This window comes from Zonotrichia albicollis, chromosome 10 (genome assembly GCF_047830755.1).
Source record: "Zonotrichia albicollis isolate bZonAlb1 chromosome 10, bZonAlb1.hap1, whole genome shotgun sequence".
NCBI lineage: Eukaryota > Metazoa > Chordata > Aves > Passeriformes > Passerellidae > Zonotrichia > Zonotrichia albicollis.
The window spans coordinates 3577002-3604595 of record NC_133828.1 but is presented as its reverse complement, the minus strand read 5'-3'; the positions used below and the strand labels follow the sequence as shown (position 1 = coordinate 3604595).

The window sequence follows — 27594 nt, the reverse complement described above, 5'->3', positions numbered from 1 at the left end:
ATTCAAACCCAGCCAAGCAGGGAGACTCACCAGTTCCAAAGAGCTGTTAAAGCCTCCTCTCTGTTCAGGCCCTTAACTGGGATCATTCGGGTGAGTCCTGTGTTTCCCCCGAAAGTATCAGCCTCTTTATAATGATTCCTTTTCAGCTGGCATCTCAACAACCACAACAACGATGAGATTTCTTTCTCTGGTTTTAAGCTTGGCTGTTTTTATTTTTGCCCCCCTCCCAGCATCTTTCAGCCAGGCAGCAGCAGCTGAGGGCAGGCAGTAATTGGGCTGCAGCCATCTCTGCTCTCTGGCTCAAACCTGTTGATGCAAATGGAGTTTCCTAAATTTCACCCTCCTGGGAAAATCTTGGAGGGGGGGATGAGGAAGTTTGCAGGATTATATCAGAGCTCTGTCCTTTATATTTTTTCAAAGAACTGATCCACCTTGGAAAAGTTTGATGTGGTACTTGGGGAGGGCATGGCAAAGAAAAAAAGGCCTAAAATTGCATGGGAAAGTCACTGCCCGTGGCGAGGGGGGTTGGAATCAGATGATTTTAAGGTCCTTTCCAACCCACACCATTCTATGATTCTGCACCAGGATTCGGGTTAGGATGAGAGCATCTGAGAAGGATCAGAGTCTCTGGGAGGAACAGCACATTTAATCACAGCCTGTGGCACCGCTATTCTGTGGTTAGGAGGATGTCCTTGCATCAAGCATCCCTCTCTTTGAATTTACCTGGCATGTCTTAAGAAGTAATTCTCAAACTTCTCCAACTTCAAAAAAACCCAACAAGCATGCATTTTTGGCACTGCAGTGGCTCCATGTGAATCAAATCAGATAACTGGAAACACTTTAGTTGGAAAATCCTTTAAAATCCTTTTCTTTAATCTCTACTTTTTATCCTTGCACACTGCCCACCATATTCCAGGCTCTGGCCTACCCTTCCCAACACTAAATGCTTCCACTTTTGCTGCTGAAATTCACAGTACACGGCTCTTGAGTGGATTTCAATCTTGTGCTCAAGCAGACTGTCCTGTATTTTTTTCCCTGAGTCTGAAGTCATTCTTGTCCTCTTAGAAAATCATGCACATAAATGGGGTCAATAGCCCTGAGAGAAGAACAGTCTCTTTCCCCAGCAAATGTTATTGTAACTGGTGTTTTAATTCTCCAGATATCACTCTCAGTGTTCTGGGTAACAAAGGGCTGTGCAGTGCCTAATCATTCAGCAGTGATCCAGGGAAAAAGCAGAAGGTTAAGAGCAAGTTCCTGAAGTCTGTGAAATCAATGGGACACTAGAAAGGGAACTGAAGTGTACCAGAAGGGACCTCTTGAGGGTCATTAAAAAAAAGCAGAAACTGATTATGAGCAGAGCTTTTACCCTAAGAACTGGAGGGGGCCAGCAAAATCATTCTGCTGCTCTCCAGTTAAATGTCTAATAGTGGAGACATTTTCTACACAGCCCATAAAGGATAATGAGGATGCCTTTGATAGCTTTCAAGAAAGTTGTTCTCGTCAGTGTTCACAAAAACATGATCTGGGCGAGCACTCTGTGCACACGCAGCCCGTGGTGATCCTGCACAGAGGGTGAAAGGGAAGATGGCAGCCCAGAATTCTGCATTCCACCCCTGAATTGCATCCTGTCAGTCGCAGGTGGGAAAAATTGGATCCACCTGACATCATGATGCAAACTGTAAAGTTTGGTGTTGTCTACTGGCTTGGTGCCTCATCTTGCTGCGATGGGAGATGTAAGGAGAGGTGACAAAATCGTGTGACTTCCTCCAGAATGAGTGAGGAGTAGTGGTTTGTCCAAGAACTTATTGAAATCTATTGCCAACAGCAAAGTTTGGAATGGAATCTAATTGTTTCTGCTCAGTTTGTGTGCTGGGAAAGCAACTCATGGCAGTGGGAATTGGAATGTTTGTTCTCCTTCTGTCTCTGACCCTGATCCTCTGTGTGGCTCTGGGTGAGTCACAACTTTGCTGTGATTCATTTTCCCAATGAAGCACGTTAGTACGATCCAACTTGCAGATCTTACCGGTGTACTCTAAGAATGATTTGTAAAAAAAAATTACGTGGTAATGAGTTTTAGAAGTTAAAGGTTTTATTGGTCACCTTAAAGTAGAGATCTGCCTCAAAAGAGAGCAAAATCTGCTCTGATTTTAGAATACAGAGCAGCTCTGTTGGGGAAAAATACCAGAAACCTTTCTAGTAAGAATGAACTTTGAGTTCTTTGTACTTCAGACGAAACAAACCTTTTCTCCAGAAACAGGCGTTCACAGGGATGAACTGAATATGAGTCAGTCCAACAGTTCTACAGCCAAGTTGTGAAACTTTTGTGTCATTGCCCTGTGATTCCAGCTATCTTCAATTAATAGAAAAAAATGCAGGAAATTCAGGTGGAAGGAATGCATGGAAATTGAAGTCAAAGAAAAATATTCGTCGTGGCCTTGGCAAAGTAAGTTTTCTAAGCCGAAGGAGCTTTTAAGCAATTAGCATCTGCTGTGTGCAATTACTGAGTGACACGCAGCCCCAGATGGAGGGCTCAGCAGCCAGTGGCCATCTGGATTTCGGTCTCCATCAAGGGTACACTCTGTTCTGGGCTTCACCTGGCCCAGGAGACAGCCCTCCTCCCTCTGCCCCACGCTGCACAGTCAACCTTGAGTCATTGGTGGGGGAAACAGTGAGACAATTCCTCCAGGTCTCTCAGGTCCAAAGCTTTCTGAAGTCACCGGAAAGATTATGACTGGAGATGCTGACCTCTGAATTGATGCATTGCCCCCAGTTTTCCAAAATGAGGTAAGTCCCTGGGCTAAAATCCACCTCTCAGCTGTAAAAGTGGCTTGATGTGCACCAGCCTCTGGAGGGACATATGGCTTGGGAGACTTGGCATCTGAAATTACACAAAGAAAATCAGCTCTTAGAGGGAGAATTTTTGTCAACAGGTTTTTTTATTTACGAAAAAATGCAATTAAATTTTTCTTAGAAGTGCTGAGAGGTATCAGACACAGCCACAGAGACTAATTCTCTGAAGTAATGTAATTCTAAAAGTGAAACTACAGTTCAGTTTGTGAAATTAAAAGAATAAAAAATCAAAACCAACTGACAAACAGTTTCTGACTACTCTGTATCTAAAAATGGGCCAACCTCATTTGGTCTATTTAAAAATTGTGAACCCATAATGCTCATATGCCAAGTTCAGCATGATGAAAATGAAAACGGTTGAGGTATAAACCCTTGGAAAACAGGGTTTATAATGGAAACAGTAATTGACTCTCAAATACCGCATCAAAAATACAATGCTATAATACAAAGCCTCGTTTTTGAGATCCCAGCTCTGCTTCTGACCTCAGGTTGGCAGACAAACACCTCACCACAGAGCTAACTGATGGTTATAGGTTTGGTGTTTTTGTTGTTAGTTGTTTTTCTTTTTTTTTTCATGCAAGTGGAACATGGCAAGTGAAGAAAATTTATAGGAGCAAAGCAAAATTGGCCAACAGTTCAAAAGTTCTCTCTTGTAAGCTTTTGATATTTTTCCCAATCACTGATTCTCTCTTAACTCCTAAGACTGAGGAGATGCCATGATTCTGCTCTGGGTGAACATTTTATTTTGGCTGATGATTTTATCCGCTTCAGCCTTACAAACAGTTTAACTGTTCCTTCCAAGGTCAAAAATTTGGTTATCCTGAATGGAGAAGACCAAAAAAGACCAATATCTTTGAAGCTGTTGTCTGTCCCTGCTCAGCATGACTTTAACAGAGAGGAGAGGCAAAGCAAATATTCCATTGATCTCATTAATGATGCTTCCCAAGGCCTCTGCCTGGGCTGAGCCAGGCTGCTACTTTTGCTGCCAGTTATGGCATCTTGTCATTTTGGGATACACAGAAAGTACCAGTTCTAGCTGAAAATGTCATCAAAAGTGGTGAAATATGTGGAAAATCAGGAAGTTCAGCTGGGGAGAACCACCAGTCAACTGTGGTTGGTAAACGCATGTGTGGACATGTTAAATGAAAATACCGTGAGATCTGCATGCATTTGAGAGAAAAAAAAAAAAAGAAAAAAGAAAAAAAGAGAGAATTTCTACCAAGGCAATTAAGTACTTTAAAAATTACTGGTTTTCTGTTTAGCAATGGATTATTAAATTAATATTTTTATAAGTATTGAAGAACATACAGCAGAAGCATTTTCTGTCCAAAAATGGTCTTCTTTCAGGTACAGATTGCAAATAAAAGTAACTGCTTTGGTTTCTTTAGGCACTGAAGATGATACAGAACCATAAACTTTGGTCTTGGTAGAGCTACACCTTCACCTCTGCCAGTTTTGCAGTGGTGTTTGCAGCTGGACCAGGTGGGTGCACAGGCAGAGCAAATCACAGCTTTGTTGGTTGGTAATCACTGTTGGAGCATTTCAAATCCAAGAAAATAGGTCATGGACATTCCAGAAATATAATTTATGTCTTCTTAGGCAAGCTTCCCAGTGATGGTCCAATGGGAACTCTTTTTTCTTACCTTCAGCCATTGAGCACTTTTCATTTTAAGATACCCTATTAATGTCAGTGCAGAAGATCTGGAACCTAACCCAGAATATTATTGTTAATTTTTTTTTTCCTGGAATAGAGAAAATTTACCTTTACTGGCAACCATGTCTTTATTCAAATGCTGCTCCTTCTGAAAATGATTGGGAAATTGCCAGTGCAAACAACAAATAAAGACTCCAAGAATTGGCCCTTTATGATGAGTGATTTATGATTTATGCTCTAAACCACATAAACTATGTATTTCTGTTTGGATTCTGAAAAACAAGCCAGGAAAAAACAACAATAGCTTAGCAAAAAAAAAAATATGTACAGTGGTGGAATGTTAGTACAGTCTTTGGCAAAGCATCAAATAGAGATAAGGCTCGATTCTATAGGGATATTAACATTTTTTAAAGCAATCACTGTGAAATAAATCTGAAAATGTATATTTAAATTATAAGGATAACACACAGCCTGAATATGCATTTTGTAGTTAACCGCTCCCTGTTGTTTTGGGCTCTTGTCCTGCTTTAGCACGATTTTTGAGGAGGAAAATCCTGACTGGAGCACAAGTTACACTTCAAGTCCTATTTTAGGTGGTTTGTACCAGTGGATTTCCCTATTTTCCTTATCATTTTTCTTTGATTTGCTTTTTTAGGACCATTATCCAACTCAGCTTGGCACGGCTCAAGTGCACAACTGCAACCTTTTCCATGACCCAAAAGTCAGTGCCACTCTGTGGGCTGGCAGTTTGCAAATAAAACATATCCTTAATGAAGTGTGGAAGCTCCTGTTCTTTCCCTTCCTCAGGAGACGTGCCTTAATCTCTGGCTCAGAGCCTTGTCAAATGCTGCAGTACAGAACTGGCAAGCTCAACGCTGCTAATGGATTGAAACCTCCACCAGGTTGTTCATTTCTAGAGGGTTTGTATTTTTTTTTTTACTGCTTTTCCCCTTTTTTCCCCCCCCCTAAATACTGCAGCAAGCAAAGCATCACTCCAGCCCTCAGTCTTCCATAATGGTTGGTTGGGGACCTCAGTGACAACTCTACAGTGCACGTAAGAGAAATTTAAATTATGCCACTATAGTGTACCAAGGATTTGGTTGCTTATGTAGGTCAATTATTAAGGGAAAAAATAAGATTAAAACCAGGGGGCTGCTCTGTGTATTTGAAGTTATTCCCGAAGATATAAAACTGTGCTATTTACACTTATAACTTGTGACGGGTTCTCTAAGTCACAGGCATTTTGTCTTTTCTGCAGCAGAAACTGGAAATGCTTGGATTTTTCACTCTTATTTTCCTTTTTATTTTACTTTATTTTTTTCCTGGAAAGTGACTATAATCTAGTGAAAAAGATTTGAATAAGATGACTAAATTTACTAAAAATGCAGTACTGGTAAATATTACAAATCTTTTATTTTCTATTTTTCTGGATAAGTCTGACTAATATTGAGACCAGAGGTGTTTTCACAATCTGTGGCATAAATTGTGATAAATTAAGAAAACTGTATTTCTTTTCAAGATTTGGATTTTTTTTTTATTCTTATAACACATGTATGATATGTGATCTCAGATTATATTTTCTAAAAATGCTGGGGTTTATTCAGCTGAAGAAAATGATACCTCAGAATTTACCTCTTTACTGAGTCATTTTGAGAGGGGTCCAGGCTATCAGGGTGCAAAATGCAAAGCACATTTTCAGCATGGTGGGAAAGAACCTGTATTGCAACCTGTTGCTGTCCAGAGCTTGAGAACTTTTACACCAGGAAAAAAAAAAAAAACAACAAAAAAACCAGAAAAGCAGGAAGAAAGGGGAAAAAAAAGCAATTATTCGATCGCTTCTGCTAGGGGCAGGAATTTGTAGTGTTCCTTTAGTCTCTGTTAACCTGGTTCTGTCAATGTCAATAACTCCATGACACCCTGGGAGCAGGGAAAGCCGTGGGATGCCGGGTACTTGGGTGCTGAAATTTATCAAACAATGTGTGTGAGGCAGCACCTTGTGCTCCCTGCCTTTGTGCCTGTGCTCCTTGCAAGCACAGGGGGAAAGTAGGTTACCCTCAGCTCTGCTGGTGGATGGAAGGGGTGAAAAGGAAATTTTTCACATTCCTGCCTTTTTAGAGCCGCGCTCCGGCACGTTACTGGAGGGTGATTTCTCTGCCGAGCAGATGGGAAGTCAGGTTTTCCCAGCAATGCCTTGGCAAATCGCGGGGTTTATTGTTATATTAAGGTTGGAAAAGCCCTCTAAGGTCAGAGATTCCAACCATTCCCCTTGGCACTGCCAGCCCGTGTCTCCAGGGGCCAAATCCACACAGCTTTTGGATCCCGGCTGTGGGAACTCCACCAGTGCCCTTGGAGGCTGCTCCAATGTCCAGGATTGCACCTCTCTTGATGTTCTCCACAAAGATCCTGTGCATCTCTGGGAACTATTCTTTTTGAATATATTTCCATCAGTAAGGAATTTATATAACCTGTGATAACCTTCATTATTTCCCCTCTAGAGGATTTTATTAAGGAAAGAGTGGGAGCATCCTTATATCATCTCACATAGATGGTCTAGACCCCTTGGAGCAGATCAGCAGCTGCAGATTGCTTGAAAATACTTTTGGGCTGCCTACTAGAAGAAGTGGTTTGCAGTCTGTAAAGGCAACAGATTTAGGAAAGGAAATAGGATATGATATAGGAATTGAACCAGCTGTGAAGCGTTATGTCAGTTCAGGGAGTTTCTGGAAGAAAAAATTTAAAAAAAAAGAGAGAAGTAATGTTTGGCTATCTTCTCTTAGAAGGCTGAGTTTTATATTAAATGTTGTGTGTCTAGAATGCCTTGAAAGAAGACTGAAAGGACACTAGAATCCTAGGGAACAAATAGAAATTTGTGGAGGAGATCAGATAGTCCAGAAAAGCTGAAGATTAGAGGCAGAAACAGTGGGAGCTGTCTGGAGTGGGGAAAGGCATGAGTGGAGAGATTAAAACCTGTTTGTTAAACTTGTGCAAGGATGGGCTGAAGAGTTTAACATGAGGTGAGAGGACTGGAGGAGCTGCTGGGATGTGGCTGTATTATTCAGCTGCTGGATTTTGGATGAGTGACTGTGGACTTTGGAGTGCAAAGTGTGGAGCACATCCCAGTGAAGGGAATCCTCACAGAGTTATTCTCCTCTGCCTGGACAGACCCTGACTGGTGGTAAAGGCCCAAAGTGGCCAAGACATGTTCTAATGCAAGGCCTCCAGCTGTAAATCAATATTTGAGGTAAATGGCTTTAACTGTTGATTATGGAAACCATTCTGAGAACAATTACAAGTTTAAAAGTGAAAGTGAGATTTGGCAAGCAGCATCCATACTTCATCAGTCATACCGTGGCTTCCATGCTTAAGATGGAGGTTGCAGCTTGTTTGTTCTGAGAATTCAGTGTATTCATTCATCATGTTTATTCAAATCAGGGCTTCTGAGGAGTAATGACAACGTTATTGTGCGGAATTACCTGCTGTGGTTTAAAAAATGCACCTGCCAGTGTGAAAATCTGGGAATCTGGTGATGGCAGGTTTGAAAAGGGTTCAGCAGCCCAGTGTTACCCTGTGAAAAGCAACAGAGCACAAGCTCCTGTGAGTACCTTGACAACAGCAACCTGTATTTGTAACTTTGCATTTCCTCTTTATCTCAGTAAACTTATGGCTGTGTCACTAAATGTGAACTTTATTGTCAGCTCTGGAAATGTGGGCTGTATCACAGCTACATTAGGAAGTACCTTGCTAATTGCTGCAGAATTAATTCAGGTACTACTTTTTATTTTCTCGAGTTAAAACAACATTTCAATATTATCTTTGCTTTTGCAGAGGAATATATATCCTTGATGACTTAGACCTGCATAAATCTCCCTTTCTGAATTTCTTTACATTTTATTAAGGCACTTTACCTCTTCTAAGGCATGATTATTATTGAGAAGCACATACACTGTCAGTAGGAATAGTTATTGGGTTTTTTCTCTGTTCCTATAGAGGTCCCATTGCCAGTTTCTCCTCCGCCTCCTCAGAATTAAAAAAAAAATACAAGTAACAATAACAGCCTTGCTGTTTTCTCCCTTCCAAGTAGGTAGAAGAAAATTACTTGATTAGATTATAGGGTTTGTATATGTGTTTAAAGACTTTATTGTGGGAAATCTATACTAGAGCCAAAATGATTAATGGTAATTAATGTTCCCACATTTAATAACAAAAGAATTAATAGAGAGCAGCCACTTACCATAAAGTGTTTCCTTGACATTTCTCACTAAAAATAAAATTTCTGAGCATGCCACGTAGATTTTTGGGAATGAAGAAAGAGAAAGATTAGGCAAGGAAACATCTCACTGTAATTTAAACCATTATTTCTCTGACAGCTTTTTATCTCCTGTCTGGAAGAAATAAACATATTAAATTTTTTATTAAAATAGTTAGGCTTTGTGAGAGTACTTTTTTCCCCAGTGCAATAATAAATATTTATTTGTGCCAGAAACAAAGAAGTTTCTCCGCGAGGCTTTTACTGATGCTTAGCCAAAGGTAGGATTCTCTTAACCTCATAAATACAGCTCTTGTGCACTTGCTTTTTCTTCTCCAGCAGAAATTTTTGATGTATAAGTAACATTCTTATAGAGACTGGGTCATCCACTGGTATTGATCACCTGCCTCGCTCTCCTCCTTTGTCTGCTGTTTACGGAGAATGAAATGCCCCATATCAATTAAAGAACAGCTCCAAAACACAGAGTTAAACCACAGCCACAGCGAGTTTCCAAATAAATAACAAAGGCTTTCCAGCAAAGATCCTCAGCCATACGGGCTGGACACTGGATGTGGCCAGAGAAGGAGTTTATCGTGACCCAGCGAGCTCTTGCAAAATCCTCCTTCTGTTGCCTGTGCTCTGCCTATCCCCTGTTGTGTTCCATTGGCATGGCTTTAAATATCACCTCCTCCCCAGCAGCGTGGCTGGATGGAGTGGCAGGAGACTGGTGTTAGGCACTCACATCAGAAAGGGGATTGCATCCATTTGGGAAAAAGCTCTTGGCCAAACTGTCCGGTACGGAGTGAAATTCCATCCTTTTGAAGGGGGAAAAAAAAAAGAAAAAAAAAAAAAAAAAGCAGGGCATGAAAAGAAAAATACTGTCAGATGTCCATGTACTATTAGCACAGAATAATTTATACTGAGTTCTGCTCTCAGTGTTTTGGTAGATCTGGATGTGCTCTGCCTGTGATCTGGATGTGGCTGGGGTTTCTCTGTCTGTGCTTCTGGCAAATGTGGTCAGTGTTTAACCCAGACTGTATTTTTGTGCTTGCCATCTGCTTGATTCTGAATGTCAGATCCACAACTGGCCTGGTAGTTATTGCTATTCAGCTATTTTGAACCCAGCTCAGTGCAGCAGATAGGAGAGGATGTACTGGTTGTGTGAAAATGTCATTTGAGCTGAGCCTCCTCCCAAGAGTTAAACCCAAATCTTCCTGTGAAAATAATAAGAAAATATGATTCTCCTATTTTTTCTTTATTGCATTGATTTCTCCAATTTTGTGCCTTCTTGGCTTTGTTGCACTTAGTTAAAAAAAAAAAGAAAGAAAGGAAATCTAGTAAAGGCTGAGCACGTAAGTGTTTTCCATTTGGTTGGAATACCTAGTCAATGGGCATGCCACACTAATTCTTTACTAAGTAATTTTCAAAAAGATTCTATGTTTTCAGGTGTGGAAAAACTTCAATATGTGACTCTACTGGAAATGTTTAACTAAAGTGGGTTATTAAGTTCCCTACTTTAATCCTTCCAGCCTTTCTTTTACAGTCAGGTTTCTCAGATTCTTGTTTGGAGCATCTAATAAAATAATTGGAAATGGTTTTGATGACTCACTATAACTTAGAAATCTGGATGCAATGCACAAATGTTGGGAAAACTGCTTACAGTCATTTCATATTAGGAAAATTACTTAACACTCACAGTTATTTGTATTCCTCACAGGTCTGATTCAGTCTTACACTTTTGATGTCTCAAACAAAGGTCAGCACCTTCACAAGGCTCACATTGACAAGTGGATGAGACAAGCAAGTGGGCTGGAGAAGACATCTGCCTCCAATATCCTGATGGACCTCGAGGACCTGTGTGTCTGGAGGTAGGAAAATTGCTGTAAGATGGGAAGGAGGGCTCAGAAGGAGAATTTTTTTTTTTTTTTTTTGTGCTTGAAACTCAGGTCATATTAGGTGCAGCTTGCCCATTTCTTGGGGCAGCAGAAGACCAATAGATGTCAGAGGTGGTTTGTGGCTGCAAAAATTCCTCCCGATTAACAAAATGGCCATTTTATGCTGGAGGCTGAGTGAAAGATGTGAGAAGGAAGGTTTGTAGGGTGTGATCTGTCTCCTAGACTACACGGCATTTCCAAGACCTGGCCCCCACTGCAGGAGGCTGAGATCAAAAAGGGCTGTGGTGGGATTGGAAAGAGGTTTTTCCTCACTCTTGTTGGATGATGTGCCCAGTCCCTCCTTTGAAAATGGTGTTGCATGTGCTTCCAGTGCTCCAGCTGGCTGAAAGGTAGCTCTGCCTTCCAGGTCAACAATGGAACAGTGCAGGTGGCCACCCTTGGAGAAGACTTTTGTTTCCTCACCCTTATGAAATCCTTCTGCTCAAAAATAGTCAAGTAAAATACATATACAGGTGAATAAATCTATTACACAGAGCTACCCAAAAACACTTATCCAAACCCTTATCTGCCAGAGATTAAAATGTTAAGGTATGTCTGACTGTAACCCATTTATTGTTCATGAATTCACAATCCTCTTGGACGTCCTCGGGTGCCAGGTTTTGCTTATGGATCTCTGAACCAGCCGAAGGAAATGTAAAATCAAATGTAGACAGACAGCTCCCTCTCGAATACACATCCACAGAGGCCAAGGAACACTTGTTATGCTAGCAAGGGTGTGGAATAAATTAAGCTGAGGAGATTTGCTCCGGACACACCTATTTGAGACGGGAGGCTTTGTGCGCCGCGCCAGAGCCGGTCCTGCGGGAGCGGCCGTCACCGCGGAGCAGACAGGTGGATCTGGAGATGCTCGGGCTCGCAGCGTGGCACAGCACCAGCAGATCAATATTTAATGTGAAGGCTGTTGCAGCCCCTCACATGCATAATTTATCCCTGCTTTTGGGTACAGCTGGGCCGGAGTCAAGCCGTGCTTCCAGGCTGCAGGGGGATTTATAAGCGGGTCCGAGCATTTCAGACGGTCCTCACCTTCAAAACGGGGGCAATTCCAAAGCCAGGAATTCCCAACCAACTCTTTGCCTCCCCTCTCCTTTGCCCAACACACAAACAAATGCTTTGGGGAGGTCTTTGAAATTTGTGTCGAATTACATTGACTTTCCCTCACTGAGGGCACACAGCAATGTTTGTATAGAACAGAATTAGGGCCCCAGAAAGAATTAAGCATTTCAGAGTTTAATTAAGTGTGCTAACAACACATGAGCAAAGTCAGGCTCATAAAAGAGAACTTTATTGTACGAATTGACACAAAATAAAAGCCATTTGGGATTAAATTTAGAAAAAAATCTTAAAAGAACACCATGTTATGGGGAATAACCTGGCCACCCTGGCTCATTTCAGTGAGCAAATATCTCTGCTTGGGATTTTTTTACCCTGACAAATGATTAAATTCCAGAGGTAGGATAGCACACGATGCCGGCGTAACAAGGTATGAGCAAGAGGGATTTGCGTTCGACTAGTTAAGAAATAAGCTTACTAATTCACAAATTTATTATAAGATTAGCCTTTAATACCTGATAATCACCTTCGTCAAGGAAAATTTCGTCTCTTCAAAAGGCAAATGAAATTTACAGATGGGTCTTGAGCCAAGCTCATGGGTGGTAGGCAACATTCAGGAGAGGTCCAGCCTTTCTCTCAGGGAAAGAGAAACAGAAACAAGACAGGCATGGCAAAACCTTAGATGCCGTGAGATTATTAATCTCTTTGCAGAAAACAGGTTTGATCTCTGTCAGGCTGTCCATTAATTTTGATGGAGGTACTTTTAAGATCTTATGTTTGCACTTCAGCGAGGCTGTTACAGCTAAATATGCAAGTAAAAATGTTTTCTCATAACGTATACAGACAAGTGTTCCCATTTCAAAGGTGATGTTGTCATATAGACATAAGAACATCAGTATTTGCTAGTCTTGATATTATCTTCTTTGCAATAGCCCATCTGGACCTGAGCTAAGAAATGCTCCCAATGTGTTAGGCTCATGCAAACATCTGGTGCAAAAAGAGGCCTTTCTGCTCAAGGACTTTTAACTCCAACTAATGAAAAAGGTAAAGTGTGGAAGAGAAAAAAAGGACAGAGAAGGAAAAAAAAAAAAAGATAATTTTTCACAGTCCCAGAACCTTTTGCTAACAGATGGAAGTTTGTCTCCTGAGTGATGGACTCCCAGCTGAGTGCCATTGCCAATAAAGGACATTGTGCAACTGTTGAGCACAGGTTTGTACCCAAGTCACTCATGCAATGATGTTGTGGACAGGTATGAGAGCAGCACAAGCCAGAAGTTGTTGCAAAGACAAATAACAATACAAATACTCACTGTGTTGCTGTCATTAGCTTTCAGATTCAAAAACTACAGACTGAGGACAACACTTTATGCACAGATGCTGAATCTGGAATTAGATTGTCCTCCCTGGGTACCAGGTACTACATCAGCTCTTATACACTTCTGCAGAAACTAGGTGAAACTGGGACTTGAGAATCAACACCTGTGGGAAGGAGGAGCAAAGTTAACATTGTACCCTGAGATGCAGAATTCCTGAAGTCTCATTGCCTCTGCAGAGTCAGTATTTGGATCCTTCATCTTTTGATATGAAGGATCTGAGCATGGCCATCCTTTGCCATAGTGCCTCAGTTTCCCCCAGGTGCTGTGTCTCACATTAACCTCTTGGCTGAGCCCAGGCCAGCAGAAATGTTCCTGTAGAACCTTCTAGAAATGATTAGGTTGGAAAATCAATTTGAGATGATTGAGCCCAACCATTCCCCGGCCTTGCCACCACAAGGCCATGTCCCCAAGTGCCACATCCACATGGCTGTTAAATTCCTTGGGGGAATGGGGACTCCACCACTGCCCTGGACAACCCTTTTGGTGAAGAAATTTTTCCTAATATCCAAGCTAAACCTATGACTGCAGTTTTTGCTGTGGCAGAATCCCTCTTTTCATTCCCCTACCTGTCTCCAGCTGCCAATGTTTGCAGAAGTTACAGGAATTTAATTATCTTCAGGGCTTCTACCTCTCTATTAAATTGGATTGAAATAAGCCAATGAATTGGCAAGTGGTGAAGGGAGAAAAGGTCTGGCAGACAGGGCCAGTGTGAAAGCTTCGTTACTTCAGGAGGGTTGCCCAAAAAGAATTGAACCCAAAAAATTTAAATCTCACCCAGAAAAGAGTGAGATTTTGAAAAGTATAACAGCATGTGAACTGCAACACAGATTGTCTGGCTAGGGAGTGAGTGAGTGAAGGAGAACAAATAAAGGAATTAAGTAGAGAGGAAAGAAAAGGGCAGAGGTCTGTCCCCTCCTTGGATGACATGGGGAAAGAAATCATGATTGGGAATATATTGATGATTGGGAATATATTCTTCCCCAAATTAAAAACCAGTTTCAAAGTACAAACATTAGACAAAAGCTTCAAAATTAAATTATTAAAGATGTCTCAGGCTTAGGGCTCCCTTCCTTCTTATGGGTTCTTATGGGTTTCTACACACTGGAGAGGGACACAGAGAGTCTACCCCAGAACTTCGGAGTATGGAGCACCCAGTGCTGAAGGTCCTTGTGGAGTAGGACCTGCCTGGGACAGACAAAAACCTCTGTAGAAATGCACAGGTTTCACTGCATCAGAGATGGCAGAGGAGCAAATGGCTTTTCTCATATTTAAAGTGGCAATTCCAAAGCTGACGGTGTTCCTGAGCAGACACAGGCAAGAGGCCTTTGGAAATTACTCAACAAAGTTATAGATCTTCCTGAACTTGAGCCAGGCAAAAATACTAGGACCTGAATCAAAAGGAAATATTTTATAGCTTGAATCCCTTTACCTATCAATTTTTCTTTTCTGTTTGGAAATACTTTTTTCCTTTTGTGGTTGAGATGAAAAGAATGAAAGTACGATAATGATGCTGTGGAAGAATCATGTTTGGCCGGGTGATAACTGAGAATTTTGGATACCTGGTATTGGCTTTCATGGGTTTGCACATCCTTGGGAGTGTCCAAGGCCAGGCTGGATGGGGCTTGGAGCAGGCTGGGACAGTGGAAGGTGTCCCTGCCATGGAGGGGGTGGGACAGGATGGTTTTTAATGTCCCCTCCAACCCAAACCATTCTGTGATTCTGTGTGCAACCCCTACAGTTCTGCATATAAGTACATGCTCTTTCTCACTTTTTGTGCTATTTTTGTGTGTGTGTGTGCAAATATTTGTGGTGGAACTGATAAACTAAATGAGCATCCCACTCCCCACAGGCACACAAGCATTGCCGGATCAAAGACTGGCAGCCAAGGTGAGAATTGATTTCTCAACACACTAATTTTAAAACTCAGTAAGTTTAACTCTTATTTGAGGTAGTTCAGTTTGAATTTCTGCCTTTCCCATGCTGGGTGCTTTCATCCCTCTTCCACGCATGAGGCTGGGCTAAGCAGGGTTTTGGGGAGGGCTGATGGCCTCACCTCCCACTCTGTGACTGAGAGCTGCTGCTCCACAACACTTTTCCTGCAGCCCACAGGTTGTAACAAGTGTTCAGTCACACCAGCCCTCTGTGAGATTGTACCTGCATTATTTATTAGCCCACAGATGCAACTCTGTCCCTTTTTTCAACCCAGCTTTGGTGAGTGTGCATTCAGGGTCAATTCACTCTGCACGCTGTGGAGGGTGAGGAGAGGCAGGGATTTGCCATGCCTGTTCCTTGGCTGGCTCTCAGCACACTTCCCTTTCAGATTTGGGGGTTTACACGGATCCTTAGGCATTTCTGAGTTAAATTAAAGTATTCCTTACAAAGAGGGAGATGAGTTTGTGGAGAGCATCAAAGCAGGTGGGCTGATCTGAGCAGAGGGTATTCCCACACAACTGCTCATTCAAAGTCAAACTGCTCCAAAATTTTAGAGTTTTGATATACAAAAACAGCTAAATAAGGGACACAACACAGAAAACTGCAGGGCAAGCTAGCAAAACAGTACGTATACTCTAACAATGGAGCTAATTTTCTTTTTAATAATTCCAAGAGAAATTCCTAATAATTAGCTGATCGAATTTAGATTTGCATTTTGTCTTTTCAAAACTATCCTGTTACAAATAGTTGAGGAACCTTGCCTTTAAAAAATTATGATATTATCCTGACAGCCTGGGACTGCTGTTGGAGAAAAGATTTTGCCTGAAAGAGTTTCAGGAAGTTACAAAACTCCTTTACATGGCCTGTTGGATCTGTGTATGATTTCCAACATTACACAAAATAAATACCAGGAGACTGGTGTGGTTTATACAAGAGTTTATAGAGAAAAAAAATCCACCCACCAGCTCCCTTGCTGAGGATTACAACCAGGTCTCAGCTGCCAAGTTCTCTGTTTAGGTAAAGCATGAGAAAATCTACCATTTTTTTAGAGTCACAAAAGGGGTGCTACAGGGGGGCAGTGAGAAGTTGACAGCTCTCACTGCTTAAAAGGCAGCTGTTCCTTCTCAGGTACTATTATTAATAAACCCTAAGGTAATGTTTGCTCTGAAATATGTCTAATTGAAATAATTTACCCTAACCCTTAGAGAATTATGAAACTGTTTTCATCATGTTCACACACAGCAAAATAATTATGAGATGCCATATGGAAAAGACATCATGTGGTATATGTATTTCTGAATGTATACTTTTTGAAATGGTTCCCACAGATAAATCATACAGCTAATTTACAAAGAGGAGGTGGATAGTAGTTCTTAAGTATGCAGTTTAAGTTTAAAATGGTTTCAGGCTGGGTAAATTTACAGTGGTGATGACATGCAGTAATTGCAGTGATCACAGGATGTATATCACAGAAGATGTCGATAATGCCATTAAGTTACACTGCACAAAATGGAGCAAGCAAATTCTGCTGGTGACTTTTCTGCTATTGCAATAAACCACCCCCCAAAGCCTCTGCAGGCCCTGTGTGGTCCTGAGCTCGTTTTGCAGCTGATATATACCTGACCAAAGCACTGGAAAAGGTGCTCCATCCTCTGTGGATTTCTGAGATATTCCTGGTTTACACTTGGAAAGCTCTAAGCAAAGGGAGGGATCTCCTTAATATATAAATTAATACACTTAAATACAGAAAATAATTTTGAATTAAGTTCTCAAAAGAATATCTGTCAAAATTCTGCTCCTTTCTGTCCATCCCTTGAAGGTTTTCCAAAAGGTTTTATTCCTGACCTCTATTTGCCTGCATTATCTTGTGCATGGATGATGTATCTCTATGATTGGATGTATGCAGGTTTGATTATGTACAGGCATTCACAGGTTTGGTAGCAGGAGAATTCTGCAGGGCACTTCTTGGTCTTTTTCCAGGAGTAATTGTGGTGGCTGATGAGACATCTGAGGTTCTCTTCCTGCTAGTTAAGAAGTTTTGAAGGTGCTTTTTGAATAAGGAACTCTTATTAACATTTCTAGAAATCTGGCTGGAAATCAGGCTGTCTTGTCAGACTTCTGGTAGTTCTTGGTTCCAGATGGATGGAAGCAAAATCAGAATATGTCATTGCACCCTCTCTGTTTCATGTCCCATTGGAGACCAGCAAGGGACAGTGACACAAATATTTCATTCTGTCCACTCCACTCTCTTTAAGGATCCTTCCCCAAAAAAAGGGTAATTTTGAACTGGAGCACTTCAGATTTGCCTGTGTCTGAATTAGTTCATTATTTCTATGGTGATTAGAGAAATATTTGAAAGATGTGGAGTACACAAACTAATTCACCCTCAGCTCTATTTTGCAAGAGCTATAGGCACGCACGGCAGCTGCAATGTTTATCCCCCAGTAATGACATCATTACCCTGCATTACTGCTCTAGGTAGTGTATTTGTCAACAGCCAGGAGCTGATGAGCACAAGGAAAATATTTACCCAACTCCTGTGCTGTGGCATTACCCCAGCAGTGCCATTTCAGGAAGATCACACTGCATTCCCGAGATTCGTGCTGCAGAAACCAAAAAAGCTTTGACATTTCTGTGCGTGTAACACCAGTCTTCAAATAACCACCTTTTAGAGACAGTAATTACTGTAATTCTGCTTTCAAAGGACAAATAAAATATATATATATATAAAAAAGAAGGGGAAAAGCGATATTCCCTACAAATGTCTAAAGGTGGGAGTTTTCCAATACCCTCCCTGCGTATGGAGCGCTGGGCACATCCATATTTGATGTCTCCCTAATCTTCCCAGGAGTAACTACATAAGCCAATATTTACTCTCTCTGTCTGTACAGATACAGTGTCTGAATGCTGCTGCTGCTGCATTAATGTGAGAGTATTTAAACTGAGCTTTTCTGTCTCATCCCTTGGAGCCGCCTGCACGGGAGAGGTCTCACCTCGTGCCTTCCCCCTCTCTGTTATTCCTGCTCTTGGATGAGAAATGTGAGGCTCTTTCTCCGTTTCCAACGTTGCACAGATGAAAAGTCAAGTTCCCCTTTTAGCAACTTCCAGTCATTTGTTTTTATGCTCACCCAAGGTGTATCACGGTTGGTGTTATTGCAGTGCCCTAAACCAAAAGTCACATTTTTTTTTTATCCCGGTGAGTTACAGTAGATTATTATTTCACTACAGTATCTGAAAGCATGAAATAGAGATTTATGATACTCTTGTGTTTTCCACTTCAGTTCATGTAATGTGGGGAAGGTAAAGTGTCTCTAGCTGCACAGTATCCCTTTTTTTCTCTTTGGAGCAGTGTGTGCTGTGTGATTAGAGGATAGTGAGAAGGTCACTGACCAAACTTTATCTTCCACACAGTTTCCCACAGAATGTATTCCTCCTAGGGAACATTTTCTCAGCTCAGGTTATTTCCAGAAATGTTCTCAAACCATAAGAGCAGTCCTTGCAGTAAAACATTTCATTCCCACTTTTTATCCTTTATCTAGCAGTGCAGTGTTGACAGCATTTATGTTTCTTCTATTGACTGGGCCAAGAACAACACGATTAATGAGGTTGTCTCTTCATGAGTGCATTATATTTTTTTCCTCTGACCTTTCAAACATGGGAATCTTCTGTTTGCAATATTTCTTAAGGAAGGAAAACCCCTTTTTACCAAAGCTGGTTTCGACGGTCCCTGCGCCTCTCGCCAACCTGTGGGCTGGAAGGAAACCGGGAAAAAGCAAAAGAGGGAATATCTTTATTTCCTCATCCTTTTGGAAGAGCTGTGTGGGGGCATGTGGGATGTTTTAAGGGCTTTCTCAAGCCTTGAAATCCTGATGATAAATCTTGCATGGCTGCCTAAGGACTATCGTGTTACAGGAGCAGCTCAGGAGACGAGTGGACATTGCCCTGCTGGTTTAATTATTTATTTGTTATTTCCAAAGGGTTGCATGTGTTTAGACTGGACAAGGAGGGGAAGGAGGAGCCACTGGATTCACAGCCTTCCACAGAACACTTTTTCTTGCCTATTCCTGATTATTTTTGACACTGGGTAGCTGGAACACAATCAAGATAGGATCATTGCTGAGTGCAGCAGGACAGGGAACGTGAGGAATTTTCCCAAGGATGGGAGCACAAATATCTTTAAACACAACAAATAGCTTTGCAAATATGACATCTTTTAGCCAAGCTCCTCAAAATACATCAATTAGATAAGCTAAACATAATTAAATTTTTTGCATAAGATCATTAGGGGCAGTTTATTCCCATTTTTCATCTGGGCAAATGGAGGGACAGAGAGCTGGAAAAACTCCTACTAGCCCTAAAGTTATCTATACAGTCAGGTCTCAAAGCTGTTAATTTCCCTTTTAAGTTATTTATTTGCCTTTTTGGTGGGAAAAGAAGCATCACAAACTTCTGCATTCCTATTTAGCATCTTAGGGAGCAGGAAACCTCTTTATGGATGTAAAGGTGTGTTAGTGTCAGTCCTTGAATATATTCTTTCCAGCCCATGGTAATTGATGGAGAAATCTGCCTGTTGTTTTGAATGGGGAGAAGTAGAAATGGTTCTATGGATGTGCTCATAGAGAGTTGTGTATGTGCATAAAAAATACAAAAATTTATGATAACGTGTAAAATATATAAATATAGAGATGTATAAAACTCAAAATATAACCTAAAAATGACTCTAAATAGAAGTGGAAACACGAGTGCTTACAAACACTTGCAGAATATGTTTCCCAAAGGTGTGTAGTGCTGCTGCAAATAAGAAAACCCTTTGCCAAGTAGGAAAAACAGCCCTTACCTGCTGACTGATGGGAAAATACATTGTCCAGGGAGCTTGCTGAGCACTCCAGTGCTGGCTTTACTTCGTGTCCAGGGTGTAGAGGGCCAGGACTCTGGGCTGGGATCCAGGAGGGCCAGAGCTCAAGAACTGAGCTCAGGCTTTAAGCAAACTCGAGATCTCTGTGTGTGGACTCAGGTCACGCTGGGACTGTGAGATAGAGCTGAACCAGACATGTGGACACAGCCAAATTCATCCATGGAAGGGAGCAGAAACAAATATTCCTGCTTGCTTTAATGATTTGAATAATCCCACGTATTAGGGACGGGCTGCTCTTGCAGGGTTTAGACTGAAAAAAGTGATCAGAGAAGCAAAGAAATTTCTAAGCAACTCTTCAGAGTAATATTTCATGAGATGTTGAAATACTTCCTCCTGAGAATAATATTTATGGAGTTTAAAAACGTAATTCAAATATGCATTGTCCTCACAAGAGAGAGTTTCTAATATTTAAGCATGCTTATATTACGTGTCTTAAATTTGGGGTTCCTGGGCTTTGAGCATTTGAGTTTGATGCCTGAACTCTTATGTGTTTCATTTAGGATTTCTGGTTTAGCTGCGCTTAAATAACCAGAGAGAGCATTTCATGAATCCACATTTGCCAGTGTTTAGGGAAGTTGAAAGTAACTGTAATTCTATGAAATCCTTGTATTCTACTTTTTTTCTTCCTTATAATAATATATGCACAAGCCTAAATCTGCTGAGTGTCACTGTTGTTTAGCAAGAATAATGAGGGTAAGAGCTAAAGAACTTGCAGTTTGCTTTTTCCTCCCTTAAGCAGACGAGTTCCCTGTCATACATTACTAAAATATTCTCATAAAGCCCCAAATGAAAAGAATTTTTGGGTTGTAACCCTCAAGACTTTGAGATTTTTAAATCCTGACACTTCAGGATTAAAAAAAAAACACCCACGTATCTATCAGGGAACGATGGATACATGTTTGTGTAGTTCCCTTATTTGCATTTGTTGGTAATTAATTAAAAAACATGAGTTTAATTAAACTTGGAGTTAGGGGATTCATTAAAATAAAAACAAAAAGCATTTCAGTTAAAAATGTAAAATAACGTGTTTGCCTGAGTTTGCTGGTGCAGCTTAAGGATTTGCAGTAGGAAAACTTTAGGGACTATCACAGTGCACACAGTGAGAGAAGAGTTACTGAACAAAGAGTCTTTGTCAGCAGATAAATTTCACCTTGTAGTTACTCAAATTGGAATTACAATGTTTGCCCTCAGTTTCTTTCTGGGCTGAGTCTGTGGCTATGAAAAAATGACAGCCATGGAAGTCCAAAGGAAAGGGTTGCAGCATAACTGGAAGGAAGGTTACTAAAATAAAAGCTAGAGGAAAAAAAATATTAAACAGCCTAAAGAGAAGAGGTATAACTCATCAAAAACTCAAGACTTAATTACATCTACCTGTTCATACTGTCATGGAAAGTTATTTCTCTTTTCAGTCTCTTAGTCACAACTCACTGTCCTTAGATTTTTTCCCTTTGAGAATCATGGAAGGGGCTTAATTTCTAAGAAAAGACATGTTAGAATGTTGAAAGCAAGAATAACAAGAATAGAAAAAAAAACCAACCAAAACAAAACAGAAATCTCAGTAGAGACTTAAATGTTTATTAAGTATTCTTCTCTGCTGCCTTGGATTTTACCCCTCTTGCAGGACCAGGCTCATCCCTCCAGCAGAAATGTATGAACAGCATACATATTGAAGTTTTTGTAGTCTGTGTCATGAAAATTGGCACCTAGAACAGAATCGAAACCTTTTGCCCTCTCAGACTGAAGGGGTTTAGTGAAGATCTCCTGAAGCAGCCACCCAGGTGGGATTTTTGCCTACAAGGACCTGCCCGTGCTGGTGGCTCCAGAGGCTTGGGACAGACAGATGCCAATGTCGCTGCCACCTCTGCTCCACTGGGGTAGGTGAGCTGGTGAAAAATCACTGACTTTCATCAAACTGCCTCAAAAAATCAAAAATTTCTACTTTATTCTTCCCCTGAAGTATTTAATTTGGGGAGGAAATAATTATAATAAGGGAATATAATACTCCCTAAAAAAATTCCAAGTTGCATTCGTTAGACTAATTTTCCCATTAAATTAATTTAAAACACCTCAGCAACGAATATGAAATGCATACCAAAAAAAAAAAAAAACTCAATTAATTTTCCTGGAGGTGCATCACGACAGTGGCTTGGCACTGCCTGGCAGGATGTTGTAGGACAACTTTGGTGTGCAAAGGAGCAGGTTTAAAAAAAAAAAAAAAAACCAAAAAACCCACAACAGAGAAAAATTTGGCATCTCTCTGAGATAAGAAACCAGCTGTGGGTGCCCATTTCCTGCAGGGTTGGGCAGGAGGATCCCACTTTAGCAAAACACCTGCACCCGCCGGGGAAGGTGGCCCTGGCAGGCAGCAGATGCTCCACAGCTGAAGTCTTTCAAAGGAGACACCTTTAGAGCTCGTGCCCTGATGGGATAACTGAATCATCCATAAATAGTCTCTAAAGGCAGCATTGTCTGCCTAAAAAAAAAAAAAAAGAAAAAAAAAAAGAATGGAAAGCAAAACGAAGTAGGGGTTTTGTGTGTGGGTAAAGTAAATACGGTTGGAAATACATGACTTGTTAAAAGCTTTTTGAGGACCCCACACTCACGAAATCTTTTAGGTCATGTGTTTGCTTTCTGAAACATTTGGTAAGTAATAAGTGCCAAGGGACTATATGCACTCCATCTGGAATTAGCAGATTCCTCTTTGTTCAATTGTTCCTAAATTTGGAACCAGCCGACTTGTTTAAAAGTATTTTGATTTGCTTTTAAATAAATATGGGAGATAAACATAGACCTGGACCAGGAAAGGTAGGTTATTACTCCTCTCCCTCTCTCCACACAACTCTTAAAGGGCCAATTCTGCTGTTTGCTGTTGGTTTGAGGTAACAATTTGTTTGGAGTGGTCCATCACTTTTCTTCCATTTTAATAAATAGTATCAAAGAAATCAGAGCTGGAAAAAGAACTATTAATCACCGAATCCACTCTGCTGCCAACACAGTCCTGTTCCTTACAGAGTATTTTTTCCATTTCTTTCTCCAGGTGAAACAGAATTAAATTTAGAGCCGGTAGGTCTAAGGAGAGGTGTGAGTGGAGATTTCACTCTTTTCTCCATTCCTAACAAGAAAAATACCTCATTTTCATCTCCACCATCCCTACACAAGGAAATGGCATGTCAAAAGATCAAGTAGATTCTTGCTCCTTGCAGGTGTTGCAGATTACTACCTCATCCCTGTAAAACTTTAATTTTTGCTTGGGGAAAGCAGAAAAGGAAGAGAAAAGCAGCACTTCTCTTATCTTCCCTTATGTCCTATAACATCTAAGAGTCTGAGACCAGAACACCTGCTTGTCCTGTAGGCGTATGAAAAGAAACTGCATTTCCTTTAGGGCCTTTAAAACTTTTTTAGACACAGGCCTTTACAAAAATCTCTGAGAAAACACTTTAAAGAATTGAAAAAGCAAACTGCAATAACCCAAAATTCCACCGAATTCATGACAGAGATTTCAGCTGGAGGAAAAATTTCACCCTGAAAATGTTTTCAATGAAAAGCTTGTAAAGCAGGGCTCAGGGAGATTGTCCAACGTTGTTATATTTGGAGTGTGAATAATTCTGGAGAGGTGCAGATCTGTAGATTTGGGATCCCAGCCTAAGATGTTCAGCCTGTATGTGTTGGTCTGCATCCATGGGTTGGAATGGAGCAGTCCCTCCTTGCTCCATTTGGGGATGGATGATCCCTCTCTCCACCGGCTCTGGAGCAGTCTTAGGGAGACTCTCCTTCCTAAGCCTTCCTGGCCTTCCTGAGCGGTGTCTTACCGAGCAGGATCAAGGTCTTTATCTGGTTCACGGCTGCTCAGAATTTCTTTTCATCCGAAGTTTATTCAGAGCATAAGCAAACATTTTATTTCTGCTTCAAGCTTTCCTAGGACTGCAAGCAGCGCGGCACAAGATACATATTTCCCTGTCTCTACACGGCCCTTTTATTTGGTCTAGATACACATCTGTAAGTATTTTACCCTCTCATATATTCATATATACTGTAAGTCAAAGGAGCTTAAGTTTTCACTGCTTGCATTGCCTTGCAATCACTGTTTCATGGGGTGCTTCCGATGTGCTGCATCTCAGCAGCCTCAGGCCTTCTCCAAGTCACTGCTCTGACCTTCCCAGCAAGCAGGAACTGAAACTGTAGTGAAAGATTAGTGTGGGATACTCAAAACCTAGCCATAATCTTTTCTACCTCTTTTCCTGTTCCAGTCAATCCTTGTTTTCAGGACCAAATCTTTATTTCCTGAGTGCTTGAGGAAAGTCTGTCAGCATGATGAAGTATCAGCATCACTCAGCAGGACCTGTTGAGGAGCCAGTGTTTGGGCTTGGCCCATCACAGTACTGGTTTATCCTTTTTAAATCTAATTTTGTGAGTATGAGCTTGGGGGTTGTGCCAAAACTTTGTGGAAACTTTGTTGTATGCACGCACTTTAGGCTAGGGCACTTCAGCACAGTTATGGTAATGGTTGGACTTGATGAACTCAGAAGTTACTTCTAACTTTAAGGATTTTGTGTTTCCAAAACCCTAATTCTTAGAGAGAATGAGCTCTCAGCATTAAGGAATGTAGTGCCACAGGCACTACATAAATATATATATATATATATATATATATATATATATATATAATGGTTCCTTGCAACCCAAGTCATTCTGTGATTCCATGAAAATACAGCACTTGTTTCCTTCAGCACTTGCAAAGTGAGTAAACACACCTGCTAGGAAAAAATTGTGGTAATTGTAATAATTTTCTGATAATGTGTCCTCTCAAGGATTTTTGTAGGGCAAGAAATGAAGAAATATTCATTCTTGCTCCACAGAACTGAATTAAAACCTTGTCATTACCACCTGTGAGAAGACAGAACTCCAGTTGCTCTGTAAGTGAGAGATCAGTGGTTTCTTTTTGTCTCTGGTTATTATTTATAAATTCTGAGCAAGCAACTTTGTTATGAGACTCAACTCATCTGCAGCTTGTGAATTTTTTTGACAATGCATATGTTCATGCTTCACATTTTGTCATCTCCTTTTAGGAGACTACACAAATTTCCATCATTTCACTTGGAAAAATTTCTGATAGTTGGGCAAAACTTTCTTAGGAAAAAATGAAGAAACTCTGAGAACAAACAGAAATATTGGATGGTAGGTGAGATGAATCTGAATTTTACAATGAGGGAAGAGGTTACCAAAGTTTCACTCTCACAAACTGTGGTTTCTCTTAAGGGGTTGAAGGCAAGTGGTTGTGGCAGGTCAGGTTGTCATGTTGTGCTGTAGTTAGAACTCTGGGCTGGTTCCTTGCTGTTGTTTGTTGAGATGACTAAGTTGTCATTTTTAATTAGCTTTATGCTCCTCTCAAAGGCTAATTACTTTACTTTTTATCAAGAACACTTGATTGGTAATGACAAGGGTGCCATGGTTACGTATTTTTAGAGAATTCCCCAACCTGCACCATTATGTGATTTCCTGTTCCCTCCTGGATTCTTTGTGCAGTAAAGCCTTCAATAAAAATAATGGCTAAGAAAAATGGAAGTTTACTGAAGATATTGGTGGAAAAAACTATATTTTTATTTCTTTTTGGCAGGAAGGACACTGTTAATGTATTTACTCAGTGTAAAAGCCATTATGCTTAGTTTAGCTCCCTGTCAGTGACACTCATGTTGCTCTATTACCTTCACTGAAGTTACCTCAGACAAAATGAGTTTGAGAACTTCCTTTTTTCCCCCCCTCTCATTTATCTATAGCTGTACATCTGTCCTGGTCATCATGGAAATCTGGACTGAACTACACCCTTATTTCCAAGTGTGGATATTGCAGAGCCAGACACTGATTTTCAAAGAGGGTTCAGCACCTTTTTTACCAATACTGGGTTGGAGAGCCCTTGAGATAAACATGAGAGGAGTATTCATAGGTGAAATCCCTCTTTTCTTTATCAACCTGTAGATTGCTCTAATCTGTTCCTGTTTGAAATAGCACCAGCCCAAAAAGTGATGTTTCTGTGAAGGTTCCCTCAATGGGGGGGAGACAGTAATGGGAGACATGACATTTTTTAGAAATACAGTTTTACCCACAGAAAGGCTGCTTTTCTCCTGTTGATAAATACACATAAAATGTTTGGTAAACCAAATTAAAGTAGTGTCATTGCTTCTTACTGATGTCAGCACCAAGGAGGAAGGGGAGGTAAGGTAGATTGGAAACGTCTCTGGGAATCAAGTATTTGGTTCCCTGCTTCTTCTGCTGCCATAAAAATAGGAGTGGATCCTAAAGGTATCAAATGCCTAAATCCTATGGAATTCAGAGTAAGTGAGTGGTTAAATGCTGTGGGGAGCTAGGTTTAATCTCTGTATGCCTCATCTGTCCCATAAGTATAGTGAGTCTTTCCTATTGACAGTAAAGAAAAATAATATACAGTTGTGGAAAACAAGGTGTCTGTTGCTATCTTTGAATATATATAAAAATATCTAAGCAAGACATATTTATTTACTTTTCTACTTTTACTATTTTAATATTTTTTTGAGTGATGATTATGTTATAGTTTTTAATTTCAGAGAGGAGTGCTTGTTAATGAACACATTGCTGTTTTCCCCAGCTGTAATCAAGGTATGCATTTTCCTCTCCAGAAATTCATCAACAGCAAGGATCAACAAGAAGGTAAGGTAAAAGTTCAACTTTTTGAAGTCAGATTAATAATATTCTTTCCTCAACGCAAAGCTGAGCCTATTTCACTTTCAGGCTAACTTTCAGCCTCTCTGATTTCTATGTGGTGCCTTGCTTCCAGTATAAATAAATGATCCCACATTCCGTCATGATAACATATGCTCATGCAGAGCTCAAAATTAGAAGGAATATGAAGTGTTCTATTAATTGCATGAATGTTGATTGTTAAAATCATGTGCTAATTGGTAATATCTGTGTGCAGTAGGTTCCTGCAATATGTGTTAGATTACATTAACTGTGCTCGTGACTCAGATATCAGCATTATGCCTTTCGTGGAAGGAGCTTTTTTAGACTTTGTGTAATTAGGTTCTATAGATTATCAGTGTAGAAAAATTAGCAAAAGGGCATGTGAAGTTAGAGGCATGAGGAATACTGAGCTTGAAAGATGCATCTGCTCCTCTTTCTCATGGTGTGCTTTTCCTCACATCCTCTCCAAAGTAATTCTCACCGTGTTTGTCTTGTGGTAATTCCCAGGGAATCCAGCACCTCCCTGCCATGGTGATCACATCTGGAAGTTGCCATCTTTTTTTGAGTGGGCTTTCTCCCTTTTCAGTCTTTTCCTTTGCTTTTCCCAGGTTTTGATCCAAGAAGCATTCAGGTACACTGCAGATAAATGAGATTATCACTGTACTCACCTATCAGAGAGCACAGTTAGAAACACGACTCTCCTGTACCAGATGTGCTTCCTCTCCCTTTCCAATCCCTGGGGGAAAATTCATATGGATCTGTTTTGTTCGCTGATGTTTTCATTTTATTGAGTGCCATGAGTATTTATTGAAATAGCCAAGGTAGAAGGAACTGGATCTGGGAGCTAAATGTGGTGAGATGTGTGTGTTTTTGAGAAATGTGCTGGTTATTTCCACTCTGTG

The 27594-nt window shown here is 40.7% G+C and overlaps 2 long non-coding RNA genes across 4 annotated transcripts; both read left to right on the top strand.

The window, feature by feature from the left end:
• The first annotated feature begins 1140 nt into the window (after positions 1-1140).
• On the top strand, positions 1141-11550 carry LOC113459811 (uncharacterized). Of its 2 annotated transcripts, XR_012581875.1 has the most exons (5): positions 1141-2784; positions 4239-4332; positions 5160-5424; positions 7937-8098; positions 10468-11550. It is a non-coding gene; the product is annotated as an uncharacterized LOC113459811 (long non-coding RNA). The 2 variants fall into 2 exon arrangements; XR_003381367.2 differs by lacking the exon at positions 1141-2784 and having other exon boundaries at positions 3720-4332.
• Positions 11551-17772: 6222 nt separating this feature from the next.
• Positions 17773-25942, top strand: LOC141730410 (uncharacterized). 2 transcript variants are annotated; one of them, XR_012581874.1, is made up of 4 exons: positions 17773-23974; positions 24226-24385; positions 25045-25153; positions 25753-25942. It is a non-coding gene; the product is annotated as an uncharacterized LOC141730410 (long non-coding RNA). The 2 variants fall into 2 exon arrangements; XR_012581873.1 differs by having other exon boundaries at positions 17773-24385.
• Positions 25943-27594: the final 1652 nt, after the last annotated feature.